This window comes from Epargyreus clarus, unplaced genomic scaffold (assembly GCF_041222505.1).
Source record: "Epargyreus clarus isolate Ecla_fem2 unplaced genomic scaffold, WU_Ecla_fem_2.2 ptg000001l, whole genome shotgun sequence".
Classification (NCBI taxonomy): domain Eukaryota; kingdom Metazoa; phylum Arthropoda; class Insecta; order Lepidoptera; family Hesperiidae; genus Epargyreus; species Epargyreus clarus.
In genome coordinates, this window is record NW_027332209.1 from 13,049,448 (window position 1) to 13,063,374 (window position 13,927).

The following is a 13,927-nucleotide window of genomic DNA, read 5'->3' on the forward strand; positions in this document are numbered from 1 at the left end:
TACGTTAAGTATTGCTCTCTCGAGATTTGATTATATTTATATTATTACTAGCTGACCCGGCAAACGTTGTGTCGCCATATAAATAACTAGCAGAACCCGCGGCTTCGCCCGCGTAAAAAAATATGATATAACAGACAAATACTCGTAACTGTAATCGTAAATTTGTACCTTTAACAATTTTAACGATAAAATAGCATTAATATTTAATTAATAAAAGCTTTTTTTCTTCACTGTGTAACTAAATTGGTCAAGCTTTCTTCAGAAACATACACTAAAATTCTAATTAGTGGACTGTAATGAAACTTTCTTTAAAATATAAGTTTCATGTAGGATACAATAATTATTATTTACTCTATTCCATAGGAACCGTCCATGTTATATGCGGCCTTACATACAGTGGTTCTTTCCAGGGTAGCTGGCTGGGCGGTTAGAGCTCCCATTCTTGCTGCCCGCAACTCCCGAAGTCCCCCCTTTAGTGTCGTACGACAGGCAGGGGATACTGTAGCCCTGTTCTAGCCCAAAAATTTTAATCCAAGGTCTATGTGTCTATCACATAACCATCACAAATCCACGCATTACCACAACCATACCCCACGGCAGGACAAAATGTTGGCACGCAGTGTGTCCAAAGTAGTTGCGATGTACCTAATCAGTATACCAAAATTACGCATTATCATATATGAAATTTGCACCCGTCCACGTTGTCGTGTATTTGTCTGAATAGACGTTATCTGAAATTTTACGTTTCTAACTTCGAACCTAAAAGATTCCCGTATTTATACATATAACACTTGTTTTACCTCCTTAGTAGAATTTCAAAAACATTCCTATGTACATATGTATCAATAAATACTTTATCATCAAATTTCTGAAAGCTAATTCAACACCTGCGGTCGGCAAGCCGACACCCACGGGTGGTGTATGGCCCGCGACTTTTCCTTGTGGCCCGCGGGTCTGCGCGTTACTAATAATTTACCAAGTGCAAGTCCAACCCGCACCTTGAGCATTCCGTACAACTAAAATTTTTATTTACACATTTTGTGAAAATTTCAACTGTCTACCTCTAACGGTTTAAAAGTTAGTTGGAAAAATATCGAATAGCAGTTTGTTGTATGGGGACCCCTTTTTGTTTTCAACTTTTTTATTTTTAGTATTTGTTGTTATAGCGGCCACCGTTATGCATCCTCTGTAAGAATTTCAAATGTCTATCTATTACGGTTCCAGAGATAGAGCCCTGTGACACACGGACAGACGGACAGACAGTGAAGTCTTAGTAATAGAGTTCCGTTTTTATCCTTTATGTACGGAACCCTAAAAAACCGTCGATGTGCACTTCAACACGCATAATACATTCCCATGTTAAAAATATATGTTACGATGGCCCGTGGAATTTCACCCTACACTAAACCTCTCTGCACTCTGTTCTTTTTCCAGACACGACAAAGGAAGTAACTTCAACAACGGTTTTTAAAGAATCTTCCTTTACTTATAGGTTTCTAAAGGTGGTAGAACCCTTTGTGGTTCGACTCCGGCGGCACCACCGCCACACCTATTTCTACCTAATAACAGCAGTGTTAGGCGCTGCTGTGTTCCGTGTGGTAAGGGAGACAGACTTTTCCGAGGCGTTCCAACTTAGTCCTCAGGGGTAGCGGCGCATCTGTGGCTGACCTCAGGTAGGAATATCTAATCCTATCTGGGGTTGATTACAGATGTCCATGGGCGGCAGTAGCCACTTACCATCAGGTGGACTGCATGCTCGTCTTCTACTTCTATAGTATAAAAAAAAATAGTACCCTAATGGTGGTTGATTGTTGAGTTGCTAAAATTCTGAATAAATAGAAAGGCATAATGCATACACCCTTCTATAGCAGTCTTAAGGGTTGATCTAAAAATCTAAAAAAAACCGTGACTCAGATGCTTCATTGATTGTAATGATAATTTTTCATAGTGGTCGCTCCCGAATTAACGGAGTTTGAAATAAAATTCCAACCCCCATTTAACGACCTTAAGGGATGATTTTCCAAAAATAATGGTATAGGTGTTTAATTATTTTCTATCGAAAACCCAAATACCGATTTTTATACAGTTTACATTAAAACTGGAGGACTTTCATACAAACTTACAACCCCTATTTTACCCTCTTGAGGGTAGATTTTCCATAAATGGTGTTAAAAAGTTCTATTATTTCTAACAGGAAAGCCAAATGCAAGTTTTTATAGTCCTTGCTTCCGAATTAACGGAGTTTGAAATAAAATTCCAACCCCCATTTAACGAACTTAAGGGATGATTTTCCAAAAACAATGAAATAGATGATTAATTATTTTCTATCGTAACCCACATACCGATTTTTATACAGTTTACATCAAAACTGGGGGACTCTCATACAAACTTACAACCCTTATTTAACCCAAATAAGGGTTCATTTTCTAAACGGTAGAATTATAGTTCCACTGTATCTAACCAGTGAGCCAATGGCAAATTTACATAGTGCTGGCTTTCAAATTGGCAAATTTTAAAATAAGCTGTTAACACTTATTTTACCAACTTAAGGGTTGATTTTCCAAAAATGGTGAAATAGGTATTTAATTATTTTTAATCTAAAACCTAAATACCGATTTTGATAGCGTTTACATCAAAACTGGGGAAATTCTATACAAACTTACAACCCTTATTTAACCCACATAGGGGTTGATTTTCCAAATAAGGGTTCATTTTCTAAACGGTAGAATTATAGTTCCACTGTATCTAACCAGTGAGCCAATGGCTAACTTACATAGTGCTGGCTTTCAAATTGGCAAATTTTAAAATAAGCTGTTAACCCTTATTTTACCAACTTAAGGGTTGATTTTCCAAAAATGGTGAAATAGATATTTTATTATTTTTAATCGAAAACCTAAATACCGATTTTGATAGCGTTTACATCAAAACTGGGGGAAATCTGTACAAACTTACAACCCTTATTTAACCCACATAGGGGTTGATTTTCCAAAAACGGTAGAACTAAAGTTATTTTATATCTAACCAGCAAAGCAATGGCTAACTTTCATAGTGCTGGCTTCCAAAATGGCAAAATTTAAAATAACCTGTCAACCCCTATTTAACCACCTTTAGGGTTGATTTTGGAAAAACCCTTAGATTAGATTTTTATTACTTTAAATCAGAAAGCTAAATACCAATTTTCATCTAGTTTGCTTTAAAACTGACGGACTTTCATATTAACTTCCAACCCCCATTTAACCCCCTTAACGGTGGAATATCAAAAAATCCGTTCTTAGTGCGCATCTACATTATAAAATGAAGCTATATTTCATAAAATTTTTTGGTCAATTTTCAGAGTTTTAAAAGCGATAGATTGGAAGATAATTTTTTTTTTAATTTTCAACGCCCCCGCACTCCCCTCTGGGGGTGGAATATCATAAAATTAGTTTTTAGTAAATTCAAACATGCCAAAAAGAATATCCTGACTAAGTTTCATACCTATAAGAGCTGTAGTTTTAAAATGTGATTTTTTTTTAATTAACACCCCCGCAACCCCTCTTGGGGGTGGAATTTCGTAAAATCCGTTCTTAGCTGACCTCTACTCGGTGAAAAGAATATTCCTACCAAATTTCAAGTCTTTAGCTCTAATGGTTCCAGAGATATCGTGATGAGTGACTATATACGTGGAAATCTCTTATATATATATAGATAAAAGTTAAGTGTGAACAACCTTTATCACTTAGGGGTATGAAAAATAAATAGTAGCTGGTGAAAACCGGTAAAGTTGTTTCGGAGGAGTACGGTAACTAACATTGTGACACGAGAATTTTATATATAAGATGTATTTACAATAACATAGGTTGCTATAAGCGATATAACATATATAAGTGTGGTGGTAGTGCCCCTGGAGTCGAACCAAGTAGGGCTCTACCACCTTAATTGACTAGTCATATGCATAATATAAAAACTTGTATAAGGATGTATATAATAATATTTTCTCACCAAGGAATGTAAAATAAACTGTGTTTTCGACGTAATCCCTATAGTCGAGGTATGCAAGATCCACACACAGTGCCAGCAGTTGGAAAACCACGACAACATAAAAGTACACTTTCAAAAGGATGCGTTGCTTCTGAAATAGAGAAAAATAGATTTTTTGTTAAAATAGCAGTTAGGTAGGTATTTTTTATAATATAGGAGTAGACAAGCAAGCAGTCCTGATTACAAGTGGCTACTGCTGCCCATGGACGTCTGTAATCAACTATAAATAAGATTATATTCACATGAGGTAACCATAGATGCGTCGCTACCCCGGATTACTCAACTGGAATGCCTCGGTAAAGTATGTTCCGTTACCATACTTTTCAAACCAGAACACAGCAGCGCTGAACATTGCTTTTATTAGGCAGAAAAAGCTGTTGTAGTAGGGCTGCCGGAATTACCACCACCACAGAGGCGGTGCATTTGTGGGCGACTTCAGGTAAGTAAACGCTTTCTACACTCACAGCCCCACACAAGGATTCTCTGTATCGTGGGTGCCATGGACACACACAAAGACAAATACACAAACACCCAGACCCAGAACAGATATATAAATTCGTTAGTCAGATGTCTGTCTAGCCGGGGATCGAACCCGGAACCCTCTGCGCGACAGATCAGTACCCTTACCATGAGTTTTTACGTTTTGACGAATATGACTGTTTTGGTATTTGTTTACGTATTTACCCATACAAATTCCAATCAGCGCCCTAGCGGATTGTATAAGAACTATAGTGTCAGTAACGTAATATTAAATGTCTAAATTGACAAATGGCGCTTTATGTTTTGTCTCTCTTTTTTGCGAGCATGTGACGTAGACAAAAATACTTGAGCATTTATTGTTACGTTTATCAGTCTACTAAGCAAACGGAACAGAATAATGGATTGAGTAAACGTAACGTAAAATTGTGGGATGTTTTGAAAACTCATGGTAAGGGTACAGTATGGTGACCGTGTCGCTACGCGGTTCGTCTGCTGCTCTTATGCTATAAAAAAGTATTTTAGATTCTGGATGTAGTGTATTAGTAAGTACCCTCATAATTAGGCACTAAACATAGATACGAGTACCCACTGGTGTGGCGTGCGGTAGTGGTGCGCATCTGGCGACGTCGAGTTAGCTGTCAGTTGATCTGGCACGTGACTCTTAGTGTGGACGCCGTGCGGGTAGGACAGTAGTGGATCGATTTGCATTATATTTGTACTAACCGAACCAGTACACTGGACATTCGTACACACTTTACGAAATCTATACTATAAAACGTGTTAAAATAAAGGTTATATTTACTTTATGCGCTCCAACCAGAAGAACAATGTTCATAATAACATCTATGATAACAAAAACAATTGTCAGGGACAGGTGGACCACTGGCTCCAAATTACCCCTCTTTTCTATGCTGTTGCCTGTTGATATCTCCGCCACTAAGAGGAAGATGAGGAGAGGAGTCGAGAGGAGAGAGAGCACCTGGAAATAATATTTATTAAATAAGTTGTAAATTGTTATATGTGCAGTGATAGCCTAGTGGTTGAGAAACTCGGTGTCTTGATCGAGAGGTCCGAGGTTCAAATCCCAGGCACCTCTGAATTTATGTGCGTATTAGAAATTTATTTTATTTAGAACAATAAATAATAATAAAGATATTCTAGATAATGCACTGTTGAGAACTGACTCTCAGAATAAAACATTACGTACAGTCAAACAAATAAAAACATAGTTTAAAAATATTTATTATGATTTCCATTCTAGAAAATATGTTCCTGCAGTTTACTTCAAAAGCGAATCGTAGATATTGTAAGAGTTTATCATCGGTACTTAACTATAATAAGAAAATGGTCTTCCCACGGATTTAACAAACAGTAAGTAGGTAATATGTAGTTATTATTACTAGTGGTCGCCCAGAGGTCGACCATAATTATGTAAAAATTGTTATCAAAATAAACATATCAAACAAATTCGGCTATAGACAAAAGAGTATATATGTTTTTTAATGCATTGCAATGTATAGTTATTTCTTAATGCATATTAAAAAATATTAGCATTCTGCGCTTCTTCGGTGAACCCGTTCGCGTAATTTTCGTAAAAACATGTCAAAAGTTTTTTCTTCACTAATAAATATATAGAAGAGCTCATTTTCTATTTTTAATTAAAAAGTAGTAGGTATATTTTTATAAAACAATCGAAATATTTTCTTTTTTTACAGGTTTTTTCTTTTAAAAGAAGGTAGCACAGACCTCAAGGTAGCTACATACTTTAAATTGCATGTTAACTTGTATATTACTTTATAACGAATTATAAAGTCTGTTTTAATTGAAAAGTCGACTCAAGCATAACTCTACGGTAGTTACAATAATTGTTAAGTTTTTGTGCAATAATAAATAAAAAGCCTTCGCGGTTCGACTCAGACGGCACCGCCACACCTATTTCTGCCTCATAACAACAGTGTTAAGCCCTTCTGTGTTCTAGTCTGAAGGGTGTGGTAAGACATACTTTTCCGAGGCGTTCCAGCTTAGTCCTAAAGGGTAGCAGGGCATCTGTGGCCGACTTCAGGTAGGAATCTAATGTTATTCAAAAATTTTATGAAAGTCCATTAAAAAAAATTGTACTTACTAACTCATATTATAGGTTTGAACTCAAGACTTATTATAAATGACTAGTTGTGCTCCGCGGTTTCACCCGCTTTAAAAAGAAACTGGTGCACAGGTAGTTCAAAAATATAAGTAGCCTAAGTTACTCCTTATTACATCAGCTACCTGCCAATAAAAGTCTCGGCAAAATCGATCCAGCCATTTCAGAGATTAGCCAGAACAGACACACAGACAAACATTTTGAAAAATGTTATTTTGGTGGATGTACCGTATGTATTCATATTCATGTAGTAAAAAGCGTTAAAAAACAGAGACAATTTTATTTATATGTAGAGGTGTATAGATAAATGCATTATGTACTATTTTTGATTATATAAAAAATACTTACCAAGTTAACATATCCAAAAATGATTATTCCCCTTCTTATTGGCACGCAATAGCAACATTTTCGTACGATTGGACATTTTGGACGTTTGCAATCTAAGCATTTCATTATCAAATTCACTGAAAACTCTATCAAACTCTATCAAACATAATAGAAGGAAAAATATTAAAGAATAATAAAGTATATTTTTTATGTTTCCTATTGTTAAAAAACTTTTATACGAAGGTAAATCCAAAAGGATTAAATATAAATATATATTTGAACGTAAAACGTATTAAAGTTTCATAGTTAAAATAACCAACAAATCCCACATTGAACTGAGGAGTGAGGACTGTGAGATGGCTCTTAAATTACATACATCTATCAGTGTAATGAAGCAGTTCCTGTTCACATGATCAATCTTAGACTATATTCCTAGTTTTTAATACATTGACGGTTTTTAAGGTGTAACAAATTATGTTACACTTCTTCGCGATCAATGAAAAGCAAAAAACGCGAGTTATCGGTTACTGTGAGGAGTTTAGGTCGTCAAGATGTCTAGACTAGTCTAAACAGGCGGAAGTCACGAGGTGTTGATTTAAAAATGGCTATTAGAATAATAATGAGCTGGGCTTTATGATTTGATGCTCCATTTATTGGCTTTTAAATAAAAATAGCCCGAGGTTCCCGGGGTAAAAATTGTCCCGGGATTAGAATAGGGCTACGGTATCCCGTGCCTGTCTTAAGAGTCGACTAAAAGGGGGCTGCAGGGGTTGTGGGCGCCATCTGTGAAAACTCGATCCGTCCGGCAAGCAACTCCAAGGGCATCGCGCTTGGAGGACTCCGGTTATATTCCATCGGGGATCCCAGAGTTCTCCATCAAGCGCTTCTTATCTAGAGTTGATTACAGATATCCATGGACGGCAGTAGCCACTAACCATGCTCACTCAGTACTACTCTTATTTAATAAAAAAAATATGCTTAGATAGCAAACGAACTTGCTGTCCTGATAGGAAGTAGCTACTGCCGCCCATGGACACCTCAACTCAACTTCACACAAATTAAGTCTTTCCTGAGGTACATTATAAATACCTTGCTACCACTGAGGACTAAGTTGAAACGCTTCTAAAAACGACATTACCACGATATTCACACCGGAACATAGCAGCACTGGTATTAGGTAATAAAGGTCTGAAAAGTGGTTCTGCAACCTTCAATTATCCTTGATGAGAGTCATGACATAGAACTATGCCTCGTCTCGCCTAAATAGTAGAACAGTAGAGTACTAAAAGCGCCTACCAAAACTCTGGTGGTCCTAAGCATGATATTTTTTTTATCAGGCGTTATTGATTTATTAATAAAGTCCATAGTGCTGGTCAAGTGTGGATTGAGACTTAGTAGACTTCACATACTTTTGAAACGTTTTTTTGTAAGATCATTGAGGTTTCCTCGCCATGTCTTCTTTCATCTTTAAAGCAAGTGACATTTAAATTCTAATACATAGGTAGTATTGAAATTAAATTAAGATAAAAACTACCTCGCAACAATCCGCTACAAATATGTATGTATAACCTCTGAAAGGATTAGATATTTCCATCTAGGGTCGGCCACAGTTGCGCAGCTGCCACTGAGACTAAGCTGGAACGCCTCGGAAAAGGATGTCTCCCCCTTTAAACCAGAACACAGCAAGCCAAGCCAATATTGGCCAAGCCGTGATTTGGCTACACACATTGGTGTAATAAGCTTGGTCCAAACTCCTCTAATATTATCGCAATTCGTTTCAAATCATTTCATTTCATCATTAAAATTTGTACTAAGAAGACGCATTCCAGAATTAATTACTTTATAAATATTTTAATATTACTGTGATTTTAAAGATAACGTAGTTGTGTTCAGGCAGTGGACAGGATAAAATAAGGTAATAAATTTTAATAATTATTATTAATATTATGCAAAAAATAATTGTTAAAAAATAATGTACATCACCAATCGAGATTAACATATTTCGGGTCATGTAAAGTTTGTTTTTTAATTGATAAAATGTGTTTTCAATTATTATTATTACAATCCGAATGATTATAATGATGATTTCTGATTATTAATTTTGCCTCTTACTTTGTATATTGTTCAAACTGTGAGTCGCAACCCCTTGGGCATCGCAATGCCTCTATGATGGTGTGCAGGGGGGTAGCGAAGCCTCAAAAAACATTGGAAAATACTGATGTCGAGATTTTTCTAAAAAATATCTACTGTTATATGTATCTGCGGTAACTATCGTTATGGTCGTATAAAATTATTATTCACTTTCTTACGTAAAATAGACTTTATTAGCAGTTCTGTATTATATTACCTATAGTATTCATATTATGTAACGATATAAACAAAGTATAAGTTGTTAATTAATAAAATTCCGAGTAATTAAATATAAATACGTTTTCTACAACAAATTTTCTATAACGTTATATGTTCTTAGTTTAATCTATCCGTGGAATAAATCCATAAAATATTAGATGATATTAATTAACCATTTACATTACCCGACCGGAGATCAAACCAGGAACCTTATGTGTAATACCGGTACGGCATCCAATTCGATCTGTTGAAGGAAGGTATAATTGTTGGTGAATTATTTTATTTTTCAGATAACATGGCGAAATTGATATTTAACACCTGTTGTGGTTGTGTGGAGCTGCGTGTGGGATGTTTCATCGTCGCTTACCTCGGCTTAGTAAGTATCTATACCTTTTCTTGATTGCTCTAGCACCTTAAGGGTCGCGGGTGGCGGAAGGGGCGGTCCTCCCCGGGCCTCCGATCTGGGGGGCCTCCAAAAAAAGGTTGTCAGATCCAAACAATCTATGAAATGTGTATCAGTCAGCGAAAAAAAACACACACACATTTGTCATTTTGTAAAATCAAATCAACTTTTTGAATTGGGGGGCCTCCATTGAATTTTCTGCTTCGGGCCTCCAACGACCTTAATTCACCACTGCTCTACTGTTGTTGATTTCGAAAAGGAGTTGAGTTTTGAAGACTCAAAATACTCCGTCCTGGGGCCCTAACACCATCTTTTAACAATCATAGTTCAGGAAAGGTTTATTTCAATATTGCATCAACATTATTTTGTTTCGTACCACGACCTCCTAAAACAGTTTAATTTTATTCCTGCCGAACGATGTAAACTGAAACCGTTATTCATTTTTCACTTATCCATTGTATTAACCAACTGAAATTGTCATATTTCGCCAAAAAAAATTTACTGCCATAAAAAGAATAAATAATTTCGACCGACATCATACAACATTGCTTATTGTATTATTACAAAAACAATCCTACTTTAACGAGGTCGTGGTACGAAATTTCAGTGTATGATTAAACTAATATTGTTTTAAGAGATGGTAGTAGGCCTCCTGACTACGGCTAGACCTAATAATCAATCTATAAATAAAAATACGCGACGAATAGATAACCTCTCTTCGTTGGGAAGTCGGTTAAAAATATTTCCAAATTAAATTGTCAATACAAATATCGAAATTTTACATTTGTAGGCAGGAAGAAAGACAAAAAATGCGATGACTAATTATTAATAATAGGCTATTACTAAACATTATGAAATTTCGATTGCTATGTAGGGTGTTGCGGTTGTACCGACAATTATTATCTAAAACAAAATTTAGTTACGATTGATAGTGAAGCGAATTATGTTTTTCGAAGTATTTTCAAAATATGTGCGATATGAAACCATCAATTCGACCTCGGTAAGCTGTATTTCAGATATCGTAATAACAAAACAGTTTTCCATATCGATGTAAAAACCGATATAAATGACATTTGTTGATATTTTCCAAGTAAATAAAGAGTAAACTATATATTTTAAATTATTTAATTACATTTTATATACGATACCTTAATTTTGCAAATCAGCCAACTCCACTTTTTGTCAATTTTTTTTTGTTATTATTTTGATAGTAAATGTCGTTGAACGAAATCAAAATAAATAAAAAAAACATTTTGACAAAAAATGGAGTTGGCTGATTTGCGAATTAAGGTATCGATATGCGTAATGTATCTAATTTTTTATACAATAAAAAGACTTTAATTTTGTACAAAAAATAAAAAGGGAAGCTTCCAGGGCTGTGGGCTCAGACAGTACTCTGAGAAGAACGGCGGTATGACGAAATATGATCGTAAACATCAGGCGTGATGACTGTAGACAGTCACCAGAGTAGAGCCCAATTCCTCAATTGGGCTACCCATCCCCCTGTATACCCCTACCGCGCTTAAAGGACTCCGACGTCATTGTTTGGTGACCCCAGAGTCGTCTATGTAGCCTTGAGGGCGGTCACCTGGGGTATTAATGCGTAAAATCACACTTATCCCGTGTCGTTCCCACAGCATTGGTACTTGATCAATGTTTCCCCTTAACAAAAATGGGTAAATCTAAATATATATAACTCAAAGGTGACTGACTGACATAGTGATCTATCAACGCACAGCCCAAACCACTGGACGGATCGGGCTGAAATTTGGCATGCAGGTAGATGTTATGACGTAGGCATCCGCTAAGAAAGGATTTTGATCAGTTCTACACCCAAGGGGATACAATAGGTGATGAATGTTTGTATAAATCTTTTTAGTTAATAATATTACTTCGTAACGCGAGCGAAGCCGCGGGCAAAAGCTCGTATCCAACATGTGTCGCTCATCAACAAAAATGTACATAATTATATTATTTTAGGTACTATATTAAAATTGTTCTTATCTATAGACTAAATAGTGGAAATAATAACGGGTTTACAAACTTACGCATGTTCGTACGGACAAATGATAAGCTTACAGATATCAACGTCAAAGGTCACCGACGTGGTGAATATTTAAAGCAAAAAAAACCTATGTAGATAAAAAACACAGATATGAAGCTAATCCCGAGAATAACATTATAATGTAAAATGTAAATCTATTTTTGGTTATTACTATAATATTAAGTATTACTTAGATACCATAAATAAATAAAGCTGTAGATTTAGTAAATAAATTAATTAATGAAAGCTTTTTTTTTTATTTCTCTTTGGTATTCTTGTGTAATATATGAGTAACAGACGAGCATGCAGTCTTTCTTATGGTAATGGCTGCTGCTGTCCATGGACATTTGTAATTAACCCCGAGTAAGATAAAATTCCTACCAGAACCTACCCTTACCATGAGTTTTTTAGGTTTTGACAAATATGACAAATATATCCAAGTTCTGATACAATCCGCTGAGGGCGCTGATTGGAAATTATATGGGCAAATACGTAAACAAATACCAAATCAGTCGTCTTTGTCAAAACGTAAAAACTCATGGTGAGGGTACAGAGGTCGGCCACATGCGCCGTTACCCCCGAGGACGAAGCTGGAACCACTCATAAAAGTACGTCTCCTTGACCACACCCTTCAAACCAAAATGCAGCAGCGCTTAACGCTGCTTTTATAAGGCAAAAATAGGTGTGGCGGTGGTGCAGCCAGGGTGCACTATCAAATCATCATCATTAGTTTTAATTAAGTTTTTCCATTACAAAGTGAAATTTGTTATGAATAAAGTTCTTCTTATTCTTATCATCGTGCTCATATATTTGAAAAATACTATTATCTATAATGAATGACGTATTAAAAGCTTGTTTTTAAAAACTTTTCACTGCTTTACTTCCAGATCGGCTCCCTTATATCAACAGTGAAAACTATTATACTTCTGTTTGCAAGTCCATCGGGCACATCCCCATATGATCACACATTGCACGGAAATGATCAAGAGAATGAGGCCCTGGTATACGTTACTGTAGCGACTCATATAATTCCATTATTATTGTCTTTCGTTCTGGTGTATGGATTACACGGGGTAAGATATGGTCGTTTATTTCTTGCAATGACGTTATTAAAAGCCATGTTTCTAAAATGTTTTTAATATTAATGTATAATGTGTATTTTTTTTTTTACAGCGCAACCGCGGGCTACTTAAGTTTTATTTAATTTGCAATTTCATTCAATTGATAATCCTGTTTGTAGCATCCGTCGTTTTTATCTTCTACACAATGTCGGTTCCTTTGGCTATTATTCTCATATTAATTTTGGGTAAGTAACATTTCATGTCATATCTATACATATAAATAAAATTGGAGTGTCTGTTTTTAATATTAATATAACCACTTTTTACTACATGCATATGAATATACATACGGTACATACACCAAAATAACATTTTTTACCATTTTTGTCTGTCTGTCTGTTTGTTCTGGCTAATCTCTGAAATGGCTGAACCAATTTTGACGGGACTTTTATTGGCAGGTAAACTTCGTAAGCGGTTACTACCGCCCATGGGCATCTGTAATCAACCCCAGATAATATTAGTTTTCTATCGGAATTCGGTTACAGATGCACCGCTATCCCTAATTAGGTGTTAGGTGTTAGGTGTTCCAACTTAGACCAAGTTGGAACACCTAACACCGCTGCTGTCTGGGTCTGGGTGTTTGTGCATTCGTCTGTATGTGTGTCCATGGCACCCACGATGCCTGTATCCTAGTGTGCGGCTGTGAGTGTAGAAAACGTTTATTTATTTTATTGTTTATTAATTCCAGCTTTCTCTACATACATCTGGCTTGTGATCCGGAGCTACTACCACCAGATGCTGGATGAAGACAACAAGTTTCCTTCCCAAAACATATAGGTATTACTCATAAATATGCTACAATAAAAAAAATCTTTTACCCACTTTTACCCACGGGTACCCACCCGCTCTTACCCACGGGTTCATAGCTGCGTTTGTCCACCACCGCCGTCACCGGACCGTCACCGAGAAGGAGATGACGGCGTCGAAGTAGCGGTACATACATTTACCATAGCCGCGTGTCCACCGCACGTCCGTTATGTCATATTAAGTCAGTCCGAAATAAGCTCGTTCACATTGTGTGACAAGGGAGTTCTAAATTTTGT

General features: G+C 36.2%; 1 protein-coding gene and 1 long non-coding RNA gene across 2 annotated transcripts in view; one reads left to right on the top strand and one right to left on the bottom strand.

The window, feature by feature from the left end:
• LOC140752744 (uncharacterized) overlaps nt 1–7,297 on the bottom strand; it is a 51,865-nt gene extending 44,568 nt beyond the window's left edge. Inside the window, exons 1-3 of the transcript XR_012103468.1 lie at nt 6,989–7,297; nt 5,303–5,479; nt 3,982–4,111 (exon numbers count right to left, since the gene is read on the bottom strand). The gene's annotated coding sequence lies outside the window, so the exon portion shown is untranslated. The remainder of the gene's footprint in view (nt 1–3,981; nt 4,112–5,302; nt 5,480–6,988) is intronic.
• Nucleotides 7,298–8,728: 1,431 nt separating this feature from the next.
• On the top strand, nt 8,729–13,696 carry LOC140753087 (uncharacterized). Its single transcript, XR_012103538.1, has 5 exons — nt 8,729–8,882; nt 9,607–9,692; nt 12,651–12,836; nt 12,937–13,069; nt 13,573–13,696. It is a non-coding gene; the product is annotated as an uncharacterized LOC140753087 (long non-coding RNA).
• Nucleotides 13,697–13,927: the final 231 nt, after the last annotated feature.